Raw genomic sequence first — 22294 nt, 5'->3', positions numbered from 1 at the left:
TAATCCTCAAATATATTTTAAAATGTATCAATCAATCAATATCTTAAAAGAATACAATGGAGTTTCATAATGTACAAAATTATGTACAGTCAAAATTATCTTTATAATTTCTTAGGAGTCCAGGATAGACAATTTGTTTTTCTCCAGAATTAGAAGAGTTCACTGGGGTTTATATTGAGTGAATTAAAAATGAAGTATCTTGTTGAATTTAGCAGCCATGTTGCATGAAAATATATTATTTTTAGACATTAGAATCACATTCATTTTCACAAAGTGTACACAGGAATGGAAGCCAATTGAAAGAGCAATATATAATTATCTCGTCCTTACGATGATCTGGAAAATTCTGGAATATAGAGTCTAGAATAAGAGTTGTGCACCTATCAGAATTTAGTTGATAATGAAAATGGAATTTTAAATCAGGAAATAGTCTACAAAATAAATGGTGTTAAAAATGGTAGCTGTCTATCTAAAAGGGGTGAGGGAGAGAGAGAAAGAGAGAGGCCCCTTAATTTCTTATCTGGTACAAAAAAAAATAATTCAAAATGCATTTAAGAGCATAAGGTAAAGAGCAAAATTCTAAAGTGTTTGAGAAAAATATCAGAGAATTTATTTTTAATTTATATATTGGAAGGCTTTCTTAAGAAAGATACAAAACCTAGAATTTATAAAGGAAAAGATTGACAGGTTTTGCTGTACAAAAATTATAAATGTCTGCATGACAAAAGACTCCATAAACAAAGTTAAAAGACAAGTGAAAGAAACACCAGTGCAGCAGAATAATATTTTGATATAATAACTGAGTTTTCTCTAACTTCTTGTTACACCCGCCCCATCCCCACCAACCTCCCCTCCCCACTTGGCAGCAGCCAGGGCATTCTATGTTCATCGCCTCAGAGAAGAGATGACACAGCACAACGCAGAGAACAAGGAGGCCATTCACAGTTTTTGAATTTCAAAAGGCTAGGATGGAGCATAGATAAACTATTTGGAAAAATGTGTTTGTAGCCACCTCAATGTTAAGATTTGATTGTCTTGATTCTCATTCAAGATTCTATTGGCTTAGGAAGAAAGGCAGATGAAAGGGAAGTAAAGAGAACTGATGAGAAAGAGATTCTGCCCCAGCCCTGGCCAGGGACTGTGCCTGGTTCTGTAGGGGCAGTGTGTTGGGGTGGCAGGGGGTAAGGGGTAGCGAGGTTTGCTAGTGACAGAAAACTCAAAAAACAAATAATCCGACATCCCTTTTCCAAAGTGGAACAGCCCAGGGAGGAACAAGCCCCTAGTGTTTCCACTCCTTCCCCTCAGCCCAGTGTTACGGGAGAGAAGAGGGGTGGTGTGTCTTACAGGATGGACTGGACACATTCTCACACATTTCCCCCATGCCTGACATGCATAAAAATAGCCAAGTTTTCCCAGTATACGCAGTAATGGCACTGAAGTAGCAAGTAAAGTCACCTTGAAGTGGGGCAAGGACTGAGTCAGCTTTAACTTGAGCACCAAGAACCAGAGGGAATAAGTGTTCCCCAGGGAATGCCAGTGTGGACAAAAAGTAACTGAGGATCCACCACGTGCTGCCACCAGGACCCCCCCAAACCTGGACCCAGACCAGGAAAGGGCTGATGATGGTCGTGTCTAAGATTCAGCTTCTGCCACCTAGTGGAAAGGGCTGACATCAGAGTTGGAGAAAAGGCAAGAGTTTCACTTCCATGAATTTGGCACCCATTACACTGCCAGCATTCACTTGGTATCCAGAGTGCAAAAGGTCATGTTAGGCACGATGAGGATAGAGGCAGACAGTCTGCTGCAAGGAGGAGGCTGTGGGAAGCCGGCTCTGAGATGGAGCAATGGTGCAGGATGCTTGTTAGGGTACCAAAACCTGAAGAAAAGGGAAAAGAGGTAGGACTGGCCAGGGAAAGAGCTTGAGCTATGAAGCTGGCCCAAAAGCACCAAGCAGACCCCACGGGATCTCTGGAGTTCAACTGTCCCAACAGAGTTGTCTTGCAGGGGCTGGGATGGCCAGGCCATGGCACCTACATCTCAATGAGTCATTGAATATAGTCAGATGTGGGAAGGGTGTGACCCTGGGCAAGGGGGCTCCCAACCCGGAAGGTGATCCCTGAGGGACTGACAGTGCTCCCCCTTGCCAGCCAGTGCATTGTCACACACAGAAACACCCCAATATTAAAACAGACAAGCAACAGACAATACACAGAAAGGAAAGACAATCAAATACATAATGAAACATCAGATGTTCAAGATTATTAGCATGCAAAGGTCTTCAAACAACAACAAGATTCGCTACTCCACCACCTGGCATAGATTGGTAATATTTGTAGAAATATTGATAAGATCAAGAATTGTTGAGGATGAAAGAAATGAGCGTTTTTACCACTACTGGGCAGTGACAATCAACATTTTAAATGTGCATTCCCACTGAGTCAACAATTCTACTCTTAGGTCCTCTATTGTAGAGAAATACATGAAGACACAAAGAACCATCCACAATGGGTTTATTACAGCCTCTATGTAACTATAAAAACAAGGACTACCTAGATGTCCTCAAGAAAAGATTATTTTTTCTTCTTCTTTTTTTGTTTTTTTGAGATGGAGTCTCGCTCCGTCACCAGGCCAGAGTACAGTGGCGTGATCTCAGCTCACTGCAGCCTCCACCTCCCGGGTTCAAGCGATTCTCCTGCCGTAGCCTCCCAAGTAACTGGGACAACAGGAGCATGCCACCACGCCCAGCTAATTTTTGTATTTTTAGTGGAGTTGGGGTTTCACCATGTTGGCCAGGATGGTTTCAATCTCCTGACCTCGTGATCCTCCCACCTTGGCCTCCCAAAGTGCTGGGATTACAGGCATGAGCCACTGTGCCCGGCCAAGAAGAGATATTTTAAAGTACACATTTGTTCTTCCATTCTGTGGAATGTTACGCAGCTGTTGAAAAGAATGAGATGTAGCTCTATGAATTTTGGTATAGGATATGTGTCCTCACATGGAAGTATCTAATTCTATTATTTAAAAAATTAAATAGCAATGAAGATCGCATCCCATTTATTGATAAAAGACAGGTATAAATGTACCTGTATATCGAGAGGGGAGTCGATGGAGAATCAATGGACAGACAGCAGTGAAGAGTGGCTTTCATATTTCACTTTGGATATTTCCATATTCATTTATTTGAAAATACAATCATCAAATATTTGTATACAGTTGAGAAGTTCACATGGAAAAAATAGGCAGAAAATATTTTGCTTTTATTTGATTTTCCTTTTTCTTTCGGTACTGAGTTTTGCATGATTTCATCCTCTCTGCACTTGCTCCCAGATCCTGGCTCATCAGGATGCCCATCCTGGCACTGAGCACGATGCGTGGAGGATGAAATCCCCTTCCTTATTCATCCTCAGGGAGCCACCTCCTGACTGCTGGGGAAGGCAGGACAGGTGAAATGCAGGGATGCACTGTGGAGGCACGGGAAGCAAAGAGCTGAGGAGCTGTCTGATTATTCCCAGAAAGACTGTGGGCCTGTTGGGCCTGAGAGAGAAGAGAAACAAACCAACAAAGGTGCCTGGTATAGCAGCCCAGAATCATACATGTCCTTCCACTTAGGATTCTGTCTTTTGTCACGAATTCTTTACTAATATGCCTGTATCCCCCTTTCTAGCTCCAGTGTAACCTACCAAAGGACACAGTTTATGTTTTAATCTTCGGTATCCCCCAGAACATAAGAAATCCACTAATTGTGTGTGAGTGGATTGGTCTATCCCCACATTGCTTCTGTTGGCTGAACTCCGCAGCATGCCAGGTACCACTCAATTATGTAGTAGAAAGACAAGGGATTCCTCCATTGGAAACACCTGCTCTAAGGCCACATAGCAAAGCTAAAGCAGCTGCCGTTCCTAATGATCTTGTGTATCTGCTGCACTGAATTCATTTTAAGAAGTAATTTATAAAGGGGATGTTTCTATAAGGTGAGATCGTGTCTCTCTGATCTCGAGTCAGGGAAAACTTCCTAAAGGAGCTCAGTTTGAGAGACAGCAGGTGTTTGAGGAAGTCGGCGTGTGTTCTGTGTGTAACGGATGCCTTACAGGCACTCTTTGAGGCGTGAATTGGGAATGACATGAGTGGGAGAAAAAGAGGAGATGGACAAAGAGACATTTTGCTGAGCTTTAGCAAAAAGCTGATAGGGGAACACAGAAGAGGACAAAGAAGGAAATCCAGGGCAAAAGAGCTGGCTCTGATAGAGACGAGCAAATGCTAGAGAGAAGCGGATGGTGGGTGCCAGTCAACTATGAGGGAGGTCGTTTAGCCCTGGCGTGGAATTTTGAAATAATAAGACACATATGATTGAGAGGCAACGATGAGACACCCAAAAGATGATTGGGACCTTGGAGCGATGCCCAGGCAGCTCTGAACATAGAGCAGGCTGAATGAATCTTATCCAAGTCCACACTCTGGCCATTTAAATATACCTTGGGTTTTATTCAGAGTTGCTGAATCAGGGCCTTCCCATGCCTGAGAAACTCCCTGACTATATTCTTGGCTGCTCTGAAAAAGCACCTCACTCTTCCAGCCATTCTATACAATTCAGTAAATTGCTCTTTCTGTACTAAGTGAAACCTTGGTAGCTGGGGAAATAAACAATATTTTTACATGGGCCACTCCTTGACAACTATATGTTGCAGGTACCAGGAAATTGCTTGACCCCCTGTAATGCTTTCAGCTATGGAGATGGGCATACTACTCCAATGATCCCTCTGCAACCTCCTCCTCTAGACGGGAAGCTCCCTGAAGGCAGGGATGTTTAAAACATGTTGCTGTGCTCCAATTGCTAACACAGTATCTGGAATGCAGTCAGTGTTTCTTGAATTGATCTGAACTTACATGTTTTCTGGCCCTCCAACTAAAATTGGCTTCGTAAACAAAGGTTATGAAACTGGTAACGTGACAACCAGTTTATGTGTACAGAGTATTTCGCATTGATCTCTTCTTCCATGCATCGTCTATTACCATTATTGCCTGTATCAAACATTTGGAATGAAGTTGTGATCCCAAATTCTATCATCCCTGGTTATTTCATGTGATGTCTTGTGCTCCATGATTGCCATGTGACCTAAGTGGAGTGACTTAGCCTTTCTCAACCCGTTTCCTCACCTGGAACATAAAAAAGAACAACACATATCTCACAGGACTTTTGCTGAGATTAAAAGAAAAAACACAAGAGAGTCTAGCCGGATGTCTGGTGGAGGGGAGGAACTTAGACATATCAGTTGATTTTTGCTTCCCTGAATTAGGCCCCCAGACTAGAAATACATGTTAAACCTGTTCGTATCCCACAGTGCCTTGCACGAGGCTCAACACAAAGTAGAAGCATCACAGGATTATGACGGAATTTCAGGTGTAAGAGGGACTGAAAAGACATATACACCAATGGCTTTCAATTTGTTTTTATCACAATTCACATTTTACATCGAGATACATTGTGAGGTGTGTGTGTGTGTGTGTGTGTGTGTGTGTGTGTATCCATTCCGAAATTTTATATTCTTTTCTATCCTATTCTTTTTTTAAAAAAAGAAATGCTGACTGTGGCTTAATAAGTTAATTTTGTGACCATTAATGTGGCAAGACTTGCAGCTAGAAAAGAGCAATCGAGATTCTAGACCAAGTCAGGAGACTGTTCATGTCTTCCCTGCATCACCCATCCCATAGTGACAGTCCAGCATCCATCTACTTAGATAAACACTACTCGCTACCAAATAGTGTGCCACATTTGAGGCATGAAACATAAAGCAACGTGATGGCCACAGAAGATGCTGTCAGAGAACATACCCTGCACAGCTGCATGCATGCATCAGACACTGCATGCATGCAGCACACAGTCCGGACGCGGGCCCCTCCACTCTCCTGCATGAGGCGCTTGTTTTGGCCATTCAATTATGCATGCCTCTTTTGTGAGAGATGCAGATAAACGAAGTGGCTGCAGCAAGAATACCCATGAATTCTTCATAAGTGCAGGCGAGGGAATGCCTCCAGTCTTCACTCCACAATGCCTTCCAGAGGTGTTCTTCATCATTCCTCACGCCCTCTCACTCTCCAACTCTGTTGGGATGTGTGTGAGAATCGGGGTGTATCCATCACTGCCAATGCATCTTGCTGGCTGAGGAGTGGGAGTTGCCTTATGGAGGGAGACTGAACAGAAAAGATGGGTTTTTGTTTCCCTAGAGAAAAAAGGGCCCCCAGGAGGTCTTGGAGACAGAGGTGTTCATTTGCTTCCAGATCAGGAAAGCAGAAATCCTTCCAGCAAAGACATTTTGCCTCTACAAAATGTAACCTGGTCTGATCTTCAAAACACACCTTAAGCCTTGCCTAAGGTATAGAGGTTTAGTGATCTGCCATTGCAACCAATTTCAGTTTTCCTTCTGAAGAGTGTCTCCCAACACTCATCCCATTAAAGGCAGAGAGGAATCCAGCTAAAGATGCAGAAGTTAGGGCAGGTTCAGGTAAGATCCTTTCTCTTAGCAAAGGTGTTGCCCTCCTGACTGACTGTGCTTGAAAGACAAGCCCCACTCTTTTCTTCCTTATTCAGTGAAGAGTCTGAAGTTGTGGCAGCTGTTAAGGGAGACTTACCTGAAGAGAAAAGAGACAACTTCCAAAGGGTTTCTTTTTGACCAAGGCCAAGAATTGCATCCCTGAAGTAACTGTTGGTGTTGCTAATAATGCAGCCAGAGGCCAGGCGTGGTGGTTCACTCCTGTAATCCCAGTACTTTGGGAAGCCGAGGCAGGTGGATCCCGAGGTTGGGAGTTTGAGACCAGCCTGGCCAACATGGTGAAACTCTGTCTCTACTAAAAATACAAAAATTAGCCAGGTGTGGTGGCGTACGCCTGTAATACCAGCTACTCAGGAGGCTGAGGCAGGAGAATTGCTTGAACCTGGAAGGCAGAGGTTACAGTGAGCCAAGATCATGCCATTGCACTCCAGCCTGAGCAACAGAGCAAGACTCTGTCTCAAAAAAAAAAAAAAAAGAAAGAAAGAAAAGTATGCAGCCAGGATAAAAGAGATGAATAAGATGAGGACTGGACTAGGACAGGACCTGGTTCCAGGAGGAGACGTTCACTGAATTTGAGTTCTATCAAATGTTAATATAAATATCAATTAAGATTTTGATTGGATTTGATCACAGCAATGTGTAATTTTATTAACAAATTGTTTTATTCAATACTTTGTGTTATTCATGGAAAACATGCAAAGATCCTCTAACTTCATAACTTTCCTGGACCCTAGACCAGCTCAACACAGCTCCACTAGAGAAAAATATCCAGCTGGTGTTAGATACTTCTGGGGAGAAGGGTGAGTTCCTATGTGCTTCACCTACATTTTGAGAGCTCAAGTTTTCTGGTATGCATTTGCATCATCCCTGGCTGGACATGCTGAGGACATGGACACAGGAGTCCCGGACAATTTCTAGACTCTGACTGGTTTCATTCACCTGCTTTCCAGAATATTGAGCACTGGTTAAAGATGAAGTCTTCAAAAGAAGCATCTCACTTCTCAGCGACTTACTAGGATCCCCATGCAGTTCTTACAGCAAGAGCACTCTGGTCAAGGAGAGAGTAGGCAGGGTAGAGAGATTTTTGGAGTGGGGTTGTCATTCAACCAACATGACTCCTTCTTAAGTGTCAACTCTGAAGTCTGTTCTTGCCTAATCTATGTTTCAGGCATTCAGGCTCCCTTTGCTTCCTTCTCTCTTCTTCCGACACAACTTCCTCTCCCCTACACACTATCCTCCTTCCAATAGCTACTTTGCCTGAGTAATTAATAACCCTCCTTCGGTAAAAATTTAAGGTGACTATGTCCAGGAAACCTGCCCTGCTTTCCTTAGGCTGAGCCAGGCATACTGCCCTTGCATTTTTACAGATCCATCATAGCACTTACCACTTACATATTTATTGCAATCATCAGTTTCTTGATCTCTCTTCCAAAATTGACTGTGAACATTTTGAAATCAGGGTTCACGTCTCATTTGTCCTTGTGCATTGTGTGCCTATTATAGTACTTGCTATATGATTAGTACATAAGAATGCAGAAAAAAAATGAACAAATTATATCTTTCCTTGAGCCCTATCTTTCCAAAGAGATTGATCATAGCATTTTTACCCAATAGGGAAGTTTGGGATTAGAATGTAAGTGTGTGTGTTTTGCTGTTGTGGTGATAGGAGAAAGAAAGACTTTCCTACTTGGCAGTAACTGAAGGATCACTAGAAATAAATTTCACAAATGAATCCTTGAGATAAGTTGACTGACAGTGATAAATTTCACTGATACAACTGAAGCAGTAATAGGCAAACTGGGATGATGGTCCTACCTGAAGACTACCTGATTCTCCACCTATAAGGCTTCTATGATAAACCCCTTCTTGGATCTTTTGCTCTGAGGCTCTCTGTAATTCAGCTACATGGACCAGGCTACCTCTGATTCAGCTTTGGTGGATGAAAAGGTAACCTCACCTTGCAAAGAACTTTCCAAGTCTTCCAGATGCCTAAAACTAATGTGCCTTTGCCATGTTTTTTACCCAACTTCCCTTTCTCAGGGTCGCTTTTCTTTCCTACCCATTACCCATTTTCCTCTTGCAGCAATGGAACTCCCTGTGAGTTTTAGGGGTGAATAAACTGGAGCAGCTGCCTTGGACTCAGAAGCAGAAGCCATGTGAGCACGGCAGAGCTGCTCCACTGGTCTTGTGCCACTAGCTGTGGGACCGTTAGATAAGAGAAGGAAAAATTTCTGTTTTGTTGACAGCACTGTAATTTAGTATCTCTTTGTTGTGGAGATTAGCACCTGTCCTAAATAATATATTAACCACATATTATTTTTTCCACATATTCTTTTCTTTTTTTTTTTTTTGAGATGGAGTCTGGCTCTGTCGCCAGGGCTGGAGTGCAGTGGCCAGATCTCAGCTCACTGCAAGCTCCGCCCCCCGGGTTTACGCCATTCTCCTGCCTCAGCCTCCCGAGTAGCTGGGACTACAGGTGCCCGCCACCTCGCCCGGCTGTTTTTTTTTTTTTTTGTATTTTTTAGTAGAGACGTGGTTTCACCGTATTAGCCAGGATGGTCTCGATCTCCTGACCTCGTGATCCGCCCGTCTCGGCCTCCCAAAGTGCTGGGATTACAGGCTTGAGCCACCGCGCCCGGCCATATTTTCTCCACATATTATTTTCTAACTACAGAGGTCATGACTATTTACCTGTTGAGAAAAACTCAGAGATTTCCCCACCTCAGAAACCTCATGGACACCAATAATGACAAAATCAACAATAAACACTACTATCATTTAATAAGCACTTACTTAGTGCCAGATGGGACCTCTGTCAGATGCCCTTAGGATACATAATCTCATTTTATCCTCACAATAGCTTTCTGAGGTGAGCTTTAGTTTCTCAGTTTGCATATGAGAAAAAATGAAACTGAAAGATGATGTAATTGATCCAGGTCTTATGCCCAATAAATGGAAGAGTCAGGATTTGAATCTGACCTGTCTTTCAAACATAAACTATAAGGAATCCAATTCATCTTTCCTTATACCCAACTCCTTAGACACAGAAAAGTTAATGAGAGGTCAGATGAACCTCTCACTTCTTCCAGTTTCCTGCCAAGACAACCACTTTGGTTGTGACATTCCCAGCCTCTCTGCACCTGCAACTCAGTCTCTCCCACCTATGTGTTTTCCACATGACCATCAGAGCTATGTGTGTAAATCAAGACCTATCAAAACAAAAAACAAATGGACAAACCAACAACACAATAGAATACCAATATTTATCGAACACTTATTCCATACAGGCAATATGCAGTGTCTATGCCATCTAAAGTATTTCCTTAAATATAGTAGTTGAATTTGCATATCTTATCTCCTTCAATCCTCATAAATGTTCCATGAGAAAAATGTTATTATTATCCTTAGTTTTAAAATAAGAAAATGGAGACCTAGAGAGAAGAATTCATCAAAGATCACACACTAGTAAGTTCCGGAGTCTAAATTCAACCTGGGTCTCGATTCTAAATGTAGATCCCCTTCCATAGAGCCATCCCTAAGCACGGTATGTAAGACCCTTGCCCGGCTGAGACTCATCGCACCTCCTGTCAAGTCTGCTCATTCAGCTCCATCTCACACAGGGCATGCCTTGCCTGCCTCCATTCATTAGGATGTGCAATGCACTGTGCCTGGAATTCTCAATTTCGTTACCATGAAGGCTGCTCCTTCCTCCTTCCCAATCTGTCAGTTCCCTTCTGTTCTTCTTCTTTCTCTATCTAGGCAAAACTCCATGGTCTAACATTTCAACCCTACTCCTGTCAAGTTCCCAAAATGCTCTTGCCCTCTTTTTTTCCATTATATTGACCCAGAAAAAGCTTCAACGCTGGATCTATCCAACTGTCATCTCCCTTTCTACATGGGAGTTGCTAAGAAACTTTGGAGAAAATCACAACTCATAAACAACGTCATGGCCTCCACCTTCCCCTGGAGCCTTAATGTTGCATGGCAATATGTCTGTCCTTCCTTAGATATGTCTTTTCCCCATTGTCACATTCTCTTCTCCTCCCTTATCCACGACTTTGCCTCCTATTTCACTGGAGGAAAAATAGAAGTCATCAATCATTCATTCATTCATTCAGTGGGTATTTACTGAGTTCCTTCTATGAGTCCTGGATGCTTCTGGCTGGGAGGGACTGCCAAGAATGTAGTGATAAACACAACAGACAAAAATCCTTGCCCCGTGAAGCTTCTGTTCCACTGGGAATGGACAGACAGTAAACAAATAATCAAGTTCATTACCATAGAGTATGTCTGATAGTGAAGCTGTCACGGAGAAGAATGAAGAAGGGGCGGGGAAGGCGCAAATCGATATTTTAAATAGGTAGTAAAGAGAGGCTTCATTGATAAGGTGCTGAGTGGGGACTCCAAAGGACCATAACATGAATATTTGTCAGGCTCTTCTCCCTCTTCTAAGAAGAACTCTGCGCCCACAGCCACCTGCACTGTGTCCCCTCCCATTCCCATTACCGTGGGATCCAGGGTCTCTCTCCACTGTCATTCCTCAATGCCCCAGATGGCATTTCTTCCTCCTCAGAGACTTCCTCCCATTCATTATATCACCTCTTTCCTCTTCTCCAACTTCGCTTTTCTTTGCCAGGCCTTTTCTAATACCATTTAAACATATCATGTTTTAAAAATCGCAAAACAAAATCCCATTCTCACATCTCTGTACTAACAACTCCCAAGTCTCTGTTTCTCGCCAGATCTCTCCCTGCGCCCCAGACTCAGATCCAGCATTTAAAGGATATCTCCATTTAGTAGATGCCTCAGGGACACCTAGCACTGTGTGCCCAAAACTGAACTCACTCTCTTCTCCCATCACTCACTCCTAATCTTAATCCCTGCACAATTTCCCTAGTTGAGATGACGGCATCATCATCCACTTACTGCTCCTCCAGAAATCTAGAAGTCCTCTTGTCTTCCCATCTCTCTCTTGCCTCTCATCATCTGCCAAGTTTTCTGGATTCTGGTCTCTGACTGTCTCCAGACTGCACCTTTTTCTCTCTGTTTGCACCGTCTCTCTCATCTGTATGGCAACACCTTCTTACCTGCCTCCCTTGTCTCAGGTTTTCTATCTCTTCTTATCCAATCCTCCAAATGCAGTCAGAATGATCACTTTCAAATGCCAAGTTACTTCCCCTACCCACTCTTCTAAATCCCTTCAGTGAATATAGTTGAAAACATAAAGTCCAAACTGCTGGCACAGCACCAAAAGTCTTTCATAAGATGGTTTTTCTTACCTTTCCAGTCTTATCTCCCACTAATCGGTTCCCCAGCCTGTCCTGTCCATACGTATGAGCTTACGTATGTACACTCTCCCTTGTACATACGTAAGCTCATAACCAATCTTCATTTTCCAGATGGTCTTGAATATATCATGCTAGCTATTATATTTGAGCCTCTGTATGAGTGTCCCACTTCTTTGATCATCTTTCCTCTCCTTCCAACTTCTCTTTACTCAGGACTTAATTTACATGCATCTCTTCTTCGAGGCAGTTTTTGCTGACCATTGCTCAAGGCTTGCTTTTGAACTTATTGAATGTTTCCTCTTCATATTCTCTGCTTACTTCTATTATACCACAGTACTAGGGCAGATTTAACTAGGATATAATACATAACAAACAACCCCGAAGTCTCAGCAGTTTATGTGAAAACAAGAATATGTATATCATTTGTTATCCATGTTGCATGTTTGCAGATTAGGCTGGCTGATGAATCTGCTTCAGGCTGTGGGTCAAGTTCAGGTCTTCTCCATGTATCCCCTCTCCTAGGACTAAAGCCTAAAAGGAAGCCCCCTTCTGAGACATACCTTTCTCATGGCAGATGACACAGGAACATAAGAGGCTGAGTTGAACAATGCCATAGAATTTAAAGCTTCTGATAGGACATGCACAGGTTGCATATATTCACATTCAACTGGCCACAGGAAGCTACATGGCCTAGCCCAACATCAATGAGGCAGAAAAACATACTCCTCTTTCAGGGAGGCAAGGCAAGAATGGGCACGTGCACTCCTACAGAGGATGAAACCAATGATTGTAAACACTCTTACAATCCGCCACAAGTGCTTAGACTTGAATGCCTTATCATTTGTCTGTCTCTCCCACTAAAATGTAAGTTCCTTTAGAACCAAAATAATTCTGCATCTTTTTTTTTAATGCTTTACAGGACACCTGGCACATCATAGATGCTCAATAGATGTGGCTTGGTAAATACATGCTCAAGGATCGCTTCTTATATGCTCTCCTGATGTTGTAAGCTAAGAGAGCTACTTCTTTCTGTGTACTTTTCTAGAACAATAGTCTAAGTCTATTCTAGCTCTTATAACATTGTACTTTTAAAAAATTGTTTATGGGCGAATTTTTCTCTCTGGACTACTAGAACTAGAGAGGAAAATCATCTCATTTCTAGTACCTAGTACAATATCTGGAAGAGAGAAATTCAATAAGTATCTGAATAATGGAATTAAATTATTCTCCAGTTGCAATCAGCATGTGTTTATTGATTGCCTGCTACAGGTGCTAGGCATTAACAGTCTGGCTAAAAGCTAGGAGGTCCTAAAGGCCCATCAGGTCAAGGAGGAAGAAGAAGCAAGGGACAAGAGCATTCCTGTGGTCCAGTGTTGAAGAGCAATGCTTGCTTCCCAGCGGGTAGACTCTGTCACTCCACCCACTGGTCCTGCTCCTTCCACACCCCCTCTGCCTGTCTGCACCTCTTACCCCAATGGCGTGGCTGTGATCTAATCTTCCCATCCAGTTTATTGCTTTACACTGCGCAGCTCACCAAGCACATTTGTGTTTATTGTGCAATTAGTGCTGAGTACACTGAACAAGGTAATGACATGCAGCAAAGGCCAAGGGATGATGCCTTGGCTCTGTGCATTGCTTAATATCTCAGGAGAATGAGGTGCTCCTCTCCCACTTTCTGAGGCCCTGCTGCACTGTGTATTCAAGCCTGAACCATCCAGGCTCCCTCGAGAAAGAGCCCACTGGAATGCAGCCCAAGGAGTTCTTCAGATGCAAACCTGTCAATGAGCAGCACCAGTTATTTGGAGCCAAGAACATTGTTTCTTATTGAAATGTAACTGGTAAGGAATTTAGAGTGTGAACAATGTGCTGTGACCTTCCAGGTACTGAGTATGAGGGAGAGAGAGGCTTGACCTTGAATTCAGAGAAAAGTGAGCACCTAGAACTATATAATGGGAACAAGGGCCTGGAAAAACAATGGGAAATTCTGGGTTATGCCTTCCTGTCCTGGTCAGGGGAAGGAAAATTCTTCTAAGTAGATGAAAAGACTTTCCTGTGATAGACCACTGGGCAGAGTGCTCAAAAACCTGGGCCACTACCGTCCTTCAAACAATCAATGCCATCTCTACCCTAAAGGTAGGGTCTCCCACCCTGCCATCCTTTTTATATCTGTATAAAAAAGGTAAATTGAAACATCTCTCTCCCTAAACCTCCCTAGCCAGTCCACCTATTTACAAAATGCCTAAGTAGCTTCTGGTGGTCAAAGGAACACCAATAAGCACTCATTCATTCATTCATTCATTCATCTGTTAAAACTCATTTTACTGATAACTGAGACATAGATTCCCTACAAGGTGCTGGGTGTTCATCTTTGAACAACATAAACTGTCCCTGCTATTGTGAAACTTGCAATCTAGTAGGGGAGAGAAATATTAAATAAGTAAATGAATGAATATATAAATACAGATTAAGATATGTGTTATGAACACTTGTATTTTCTTTTATAGCAGGAGTCTTTTCAACCTAAAGGCATCAAGATTATATTATTATCTATATATTTTTATTATCTCTCAATATATTATTATCTATATATATTATTATTTATATATTATCTATATATTATATTCTATCTATATATTATATCTCTATATTATTATTATCTATATATTATTATCCATATATTCAAGGGAACTATAGATGGGTTTTGGGAGTCCATATGTTTCTTAAGATTGTATGTAAAATATTCTATGACTATAGGTTGATGCTTTTTTCCCCTGAAAAGTATCCATGTCTTTCAGCAAAATCTCAAAGAGATCTATAATCTCCTAAAAGTCAAGAACTGATGCCTTAGAACCACACCAGACAATATTTTCTCCTTTTCCCATTGCCATCCCTCAGAACTGATCAAATTTGCTAGTGTTTATGGTTGACGCTGAAGCAGCCAGCTCAGAAAAGCAGAGCTAGAGAGGCTGGTGCTGTCTCCTGCAGGGCACGTGGGCAGGTTGAGAGAGGGCTGTGCCCAGAGAGTGCCCACCAAGACCTCAATGCTGACTGCCTTTCAGGAGTGGGAAATAAGGTGATGTTTGTCTTCTCTCAATATGTGTCTCTGCTGTCTGAATTGTTTACAATAAAAATGTTGTGTTTATAATCAGGAAAACTAACACATTAAAGCTATTTTTACTTGGGGAGAAATTATGAATTTTACTACATGTACACATCTCTTGTTGACTAAGGCATAGAGATTTACTACACAAAAAATAGATTGTATCAGCAATGTGATTACATAAAAATTTCCACTAACTAAAGTTAGCCCAGGTGAGGAGATAGATTGAGAAAATGTTGTCTGTTCAGCTAGAGACTACAGGGATGCCAATGGGCTCCTCACTGGAAAGCGGGCATCTTGGGAATGTACAGCTCCTTTGACCTTGATTCCACCACATGTGGTTCCCAAGTCACCAATCAGGGATCTCATTCAGGAACAAGCCTAAGAGAGCAGGACCAGACTTCTCTAGGTTACAAGTCATGACTGAGAAGACAGTCCAGGACTTAGAGTCAAATGATAAAGTTTCACATCCAACCTCTTCAAATTAAATTTCTTTCTCTCTTTCTCCCCTCCCTCCCTCCCTCCCTACCTCCCTCCCTTCCTTCCTTCCTTCTCTCTTTCTCTCTCTCTCTTTCTTTCGACAGAGTCTTACTGTGTCGCCCAGGCTGGAGTGCAGTGGCACAATTCTTGGCTCACTGTGTCCTCCACCTCTCTAGTTCAAGTGATTCTCCCGCCTCAGCCTCCTGAGTAGCTGGGATTACAGGCATACACCACAATATCTGGCTATTTTTTGTATTTTTAGTAGAGACTGGGTTTTGCCATGTTGGCTAGGCTGGTCTTGAGCTCCTGACCTCGAGTGATCCACCCACCTTGGCCTCCCAAAGTGCTGGGATTACGAGTGTGAGCCACCATGCCTGGCCTTTTCAAATTTCTATTAGCTGATCTGTGCCTCGATTCACTTGCCTACAAAAAGGGCATGTCATATCATCCCTGCCCATCTCATAGGGTAACTGTGAGGCATAAACAAGCTTATGAAAGCCAGAATCACATAAAGAGTAGAGAAGAAAGGTTGTGTTACAACATGTCAGCCAAAGATATCATTTTGCATCTAATATGACAATACCTGAGAATAAATACATTATTGAAATACATACTTTTCGTGGATATAAATAACAATGTAGATCTAGGTATCACTCCAGAGATAGCTCTTGTACATTGTTCTTTAACTGTAGGTACATTGGGGAAGGAAGTATTATATGCCTAGGCTAGGAGCTATGTTTTCCAATAGTGTGTGTCCAACTCGTGGCTCCAGCTCATCCATCTTATCTGAAAACTTTTATCCCCAGAAAAGTCCACCTGTCACATCACGTTACACAGAATACGAGCTAATGATAAAAAAGACACGAGCATGTAGTAGGTGGCTCATGGTTCAGGGGGCTTTAAGGGCAGGAAGGGGGTCTAGAGAATGGCATATCATTTGTCTGCAGCCCTCAGTTTGTGAGTTCTCCTGCACGGGAAAGCCATGGGATGATTATTGCTGTTATTTATAGAGCAATTTTCCCCCTCATTTAGACATAGAGTCTAGCGAGACACCTAGGCACAGATAAATAATACCTAACAGTTCTGCCCAGACATTTGTTCTCAAATTTTTATTTTTTTTCTGTGCCCTGAGATCCAAACTGAACAGAGAAGCTTAGTGGTAAAAGGAAGACTATCCCTTTCTGCAAGAACAATGTGGGGGATGTGGCATGAAAACAGGCAGGGAAAGAAAGCCCTGAGTCCTGAACCAGGGTGGGAAGTGGAAGTCTGACAGCGTCGGTAAATGGAAAAAGAGTATATTTTTTCATGTTTAATGACTTTCTCTGTTATGGAGTAAGAAATGAGGAACTTGATGCTGAATTATGTCAAAGTTGGGTTCCCATATGACATGGTTTGACTGGGTCCTCACCCAAATCTCACCTTGAATTGTAGTTCCCATAATCCCCACATGTTGTGGGAGGGATCTGGTGGGAGGTAATTGGATCATGGGGACAGTTATCCCCATACTGCTGTTCTTGTGATAGTAAGTGAATTATCACGAAAATATCTGATGGTTTTATAAGCGACTTCTCCCCCACTTTGCTCTGCACTTCTTGCTGCTGCCATGTGAAGAAGGTTGTGGTTACTTCCCCTTCTGCCACAACTGTAAGTTTCCTGAGGTCTCCCTAGCCCTGTGGAACTGAGTCAATCACACCTTTTTCCTTTATAAATTACCCAGTCTTGGGCATGTTTTTATTAGCAGGGTGAGAATGGATTAATACACAATCCCATACCACTTCTGGGTCACAATGGACTGAATACTTAATCTCTGGCCTATGAATTAGTCTTTTATTAAATGTGAGGTTTAGATTAGCTCAGGATTTCTCAACTTGTGTTCAACAGAACATTAGTTCTACAGTATATTAATGCGCAATAATGTGAAGAAAAAAGAAGAGGGTGCTGTGGTCAATTAAGTTTGGGGGATGCTGGGTTAAACAGAGTTGAAAGGTTTCTTTACTCCAAGAATTCTTGGAGTTTTTAATATGTTAATGTGACTTCTGAGTGTCCAACAGCTGACTATAAGTAGGAGAAACATTTTTCTCAACTTATCTGGCCATAGGATTAGGGGGTTTTGTATTGGTTTTGTTTTATTTTTGCTTTGCTTTGTTTTGGTTTGGTTAGCATCAGCAAAGATACAGAGATACTTTGGAAAGACTAAACTAGATGGTCTTAAATGTCTCTTCCAATTCTCCAAAACTGTGGGATTCTACGAAAGACCATTAAGTGGCCATTATGCTATTTTATGCTTGGGGATGGGCAAGAGAGACCAGCCTCATGTTGAGTGACAGCTAGAAGTATAACACCATGTGTGTGTCTTTTGCATTCCATCTTCATAATAGTCTAGCAAGGTGAGCCCTATCATTCTTATCTTACATGAGAGCATATTGAAGTTTTAAGGGATTAAGCTAATTTCTCAATAAATTCATTCTGGATGTTGTGGATTCTCTCGTCAAACATAGGGATGTGTGGGTACAATTTTAAATAAGATGACATTTAAGCAAAACCTTGAAGGATATGAAGGAGATAGCTATGTGTATACTTGGGGAAGAGTGTTCTAGGCAGAGGGAATAGCCAGTGCAAAGTTAAAAGATAGGAGTCTGTCTGACTTGTTTGAGAAATAGGAAGGAGGTCAGCAGCACTGGGATTGGAAGGGGTGGAAAATGGGGCACATCGGGCCAGAAAGGCAATGGCGCAGCAGATCAGGCAGCACCCTGTACTAATCTTGGGAGCTCTGGCTTCGACTCTGTGGGAATGGAGATCAGAAGAGTGACATCATCTGGCTTATGATTTTTAAAAGATCACTTACTTGGTCTATTGGATTTAATACAGATTCTAGGGAGGTGTGATAGTCATTTGTACTGTCCGCAAATTATTTCTGGTTCTCCTGGAACACGAATGAGTTGTACTTTCCTTCTCCCTTAAAGTTAGGCATGGCCATAGGACTAACTTGGCCAAAGAACTGCAAACAGAAGTGATAGGTTTCTCTTCCTGGTAGAAGGTTTAAAAATGGGCTTGTGGGCAATTTGGCCTCTACCGTGTGACTGGTGATGAGCGCTGCTTTGTCAGTCTGGGTCCAGCAGAGGCTACGGTGAACAGAGTTCCTCTTCCAACCAACGTCGAATGTGAGAGTGAGTGAGAACTAATCCTGGTAGTTAAGTCACAGAGAAGTTGGTGTGACTTATTTCTGGAGCATAATATAGCCTATTCTTACCAACATGGGGCAAGAGAAGAAACAGAAGATACTACAAGAATTTATGTGAGAGAAGATGTTGGGTGAGTGTGGGTATGAGTATTAGAAATGATAGAATTGTTTGGGTTGTGGATATATTTTAAAAGTAGAGTCAACAGTTTCCTGCTGGATTTGATACGGGGTGAAAGAGAGGGAGAGGATTCAGCATCATCTCTTGGTTTTTGGGCCTGACTAATTAGTCAGACAGAATTGCCATCGGTTAGCATGAGGAAGACTAGGTAAACGAGATTTGGGAGTAAAAAGGTTTGTTGTGCTTTTTACGTTTAATTTTCCATTTTATTCTTTTGAAAATGTTTTATACTTTCTGGTTATCTGCTGACATTTTTGAGTTTAGCTTTTATCTTCTTGGATACAGTATGGGAAATCATAAAAGGTTCTAAGCAGTAGAATGACAGGATCCAATTCATGAGTCCTTCAGAAAACTAAGTGCAAGAAGATAGCATCTTGTTTTGTTTTTCTCTGATTTTTTTTTCTTTGTTTTGGAGTGAACAGACTAAAGTGCCTAGCAAAGACATTAGCAGCATTTTATGTGACTCCCTTTTGGAGCCAGGGTTCAAAACAAACCATTTGGAACTCATTGATTTCAGTTTTCTCTTTATTGTTTTCCACCTTGATTGAGTCCTTTGACTATAAAGAGCAGATTGATTCTGACTCTTCTAATTTTCTGCCTGCTTGATGATTCTCACCTATCACATCTGCTTCCTGTCTACAGGCAATCATTATTCCCCTTCTTCTGGACACACTAAAATTAGAGCATCTTGGGAGGACACCCAGTCTGATTCTAAATTCCTTTGCTTTTGGTGGTTTGCTCTGTGAGGATCCACTCAGCTCTCATGACACTGCCAACATCCCTGAAGCCCTTAACTAGGCAGAGGTTGCAAACTGTCAGGCTCATGGCCAAATCCTGCTTGATTCCCAAAGTTTTGTTTGACCCACATAGTGATTTTAAACATTGTCAATATTTAAAAATAGGAAGACTTCTTTTGGGAAGTCAGAAATGTTACCAACACCGAGAATCTTCTTTCTGAGTCTCAGGCAAAGGTGTGCTAGAACTGAGTAGCTTTGTGCTCTTTAAAAGGATCAGGTACTCATCGGCACTCCCTGTCCTCACCTGGATAGCCGAATGCAGTCATGTTACTCGTGCTGCTCTCTGCTTTCAAGATTGCAGAGGCCTTCCATATACATTATCGTATTTAATCGTCACAACCTTTTAAGGTCAATATTTTATAGATCGGGAACCCATCCTTCTCAGAGCTGTATTAATTGCACATTTTATTTCAGTACACGTAAGGTTACTTAAGTGTTTCTATTTGGATTATCTAAGGGCCAGAATTAAATATTTGGCTTTCTTTTTTGTTTTCTAAGCAGAATGCATCCTCGACTTTGCTCAGGAGTATCCATCCTTGCAGGTGTCGGATCATACCATGCTGAGGAGGAGCATGAACTTTGGGCTCACGCTGCCTCTCGCATGTGTTTGCTGTGTCTCCTTGAGCATGTTATTTAATTATACCATGTCTTGATTGTCTCATCTATAAAACAAATATAGAGAAATAATACTTAATCTTTTCTCAGTGTTTTGTTTTTCCCCCCATGCAATATAAACTGGAAGACAGTAAGTGACAAGGAATGAGACGGGAAAGAAGTCGAGGCCAGGTCTTGGAGGAGCTTGCCACGGTCACAGCAAGATAGTCTTATTCTCTAAGCCAGGGACTTTCAAACTTTATATCTGGGAGCCCTCAGGCTATGTAGACTTATTTCTCCTGCAGGGCCCATCCTAGGAGAAAGCAATGAGTGGCCTGAGCCCCATACTCTCAACCTCACTCTGTTGAAGGATGTGGTGAGCCACTCCACAGTTTTCAGCGGAAACTGAGCTGTCTGGATGCTGAAATGCACTATATTGAGGGTAGATGTGAGGGGACAAACCTGGTGACAGGCAGGAATGCAAATTGGAGACACATGCCTAGTAAGATGGAGAAGAGAAAAAGGCTTATGAATGAAAAGTGAACCTAAACATGATGACTAATGATTGGGTGGCCATGAGCATCACGAAGAAAAAGGATCCAGGCTGAATTCTGTGTTTTTTATTTCGTTAATGGTTATAAGAAATTAAGGAGTGGGAAACATTTGGGAGCAATAAATAATTTTAGAGAAATGGGAGTGAATGTTGTAATTATGATGTATCCATGGAACATCTAAATTAAGGTATTGATCATGATATTGGAGGAAATGTTAGACAATCAAAACAAAGAGATTCCCCCACATCCCCGCCACTTAGCTACCCAAGAACTTGGGAGTGAGCCGGCGAATGTTGGATTCTGTCTCTGACCCCATTTCATCATTCACTAAGTAATGCCCTTGTGCATTGAGAAGATCAGAGAAGTAATAGACATTCAAGTATTTGAACATCATTAGGTTGTATGTGAATGTTATGTTTTACTTACTGGCTCAGTCAGTAAAAATAAGAGACTAAAGCAAAAACTTACAGCATTTTGAAGTTGGAAGTTCCCCAGAGGTGGGTCCACTCTACTTTGGAGCTCAGGCAGGACCCACACTACGGTGTGCAGGGGAATCTCTCCACAGCTGCTCAGCACTCTGGCCTGCTCTAAAGGACCATGGAACAAAATGATGCCCAACTGTTGACTCTGGGGCTTTCTGTACTGTCCAAACAGAACTTACCTCTTCTTAGATGTCTTCCTTTGTCAGTTAATCATTTCTTGGGCAGCTTCTTTGTTCTCTAGAAAAAAATTATTTAATTTGTGCCTATCTGAGATTTCCTTTTCAGTATCCTTAAGAACACTAAATGGGGAGATATAATATGTGCACATGAAAGCGGAGACTTTCCAGTTACAGAAAATGAGAGGCTATGATTTAACTTCTCCCACTGCTTCCACGCCCCCATTTCTTGATTGCTGCCACACAGGTAGCTATTAAACAGTGTGAGATATGGTAACATGTCATGTTTTATGTTTTATTTTCATCACATGCAAGTGATTTATTAAGAAAGAGCTCCCAAAGGATCCATTGGAGGTAGAGGGACAGGACAGGGAAGAGGAGAAACCAGACAAGCAGGAGACCTCAGAGGCTCGCTTTAGCCTTATCTCAGGTAAGGCATTCCTCAGAGCTGTGCCCACGGAGGGGCTGGGCTTCCCTACTCCCTCACCTGGTAGTCACTTTCACATAGGTGAATACAGGCAAAAGGGCATTGTAAAATGACAAGCTATCTCAGCAGTGCTCGCTATGCATGACGAGGTTTTAATGAAGATGCGTGGACTCAGGAGCAGTGAATATACTCACAGCAGAAACCCAAATGCTGGTGGTGAGTTCACCTGCTGTTATCATTTCTTCCTCTTGCTCTGGGAAAATCTCCTGCTCTTAAGGTTTGTGCCACGGGTTGGTCAAATAAAGATGCTAGATGAGATCATCTCAGCCTTGCTGTTCCCTGGGTAGGGCATATGGTGCACCACTCAGTACATGCCAGTGCTGAGCCCCTCTTAGCCCTGTGCTGCCGAAGGTGTGGCTGTGATGTGGCCCTCAGGGTAGAGTGTGTGAAGAAGAATGGATGGGATATTGCTCTTGTTTTCAGAGGGAC

Source organism: Trachypithecus francoisi, unplaced genomic scaffold, assembly GCF_009764315.1.
Source record: "Trachypithecus francoisi isolate TF-2019V2 unplaced genomic scaffold, Tfra_2.0 Lachesis_group8, whole genome shotgun sequence".
Taxonomy (NCBI): domain Eukaryota; kingdom Metazoa; phylum Chordata; class Mammalia; order Primates; family Cercopithecidae; genus Trachypithecus; species Trachypithecus francoisi.
The sequence above is the reverse complement of the archived record's forward strand: the minus strand, read 5'-3'. Positions refer to the sequence as shown.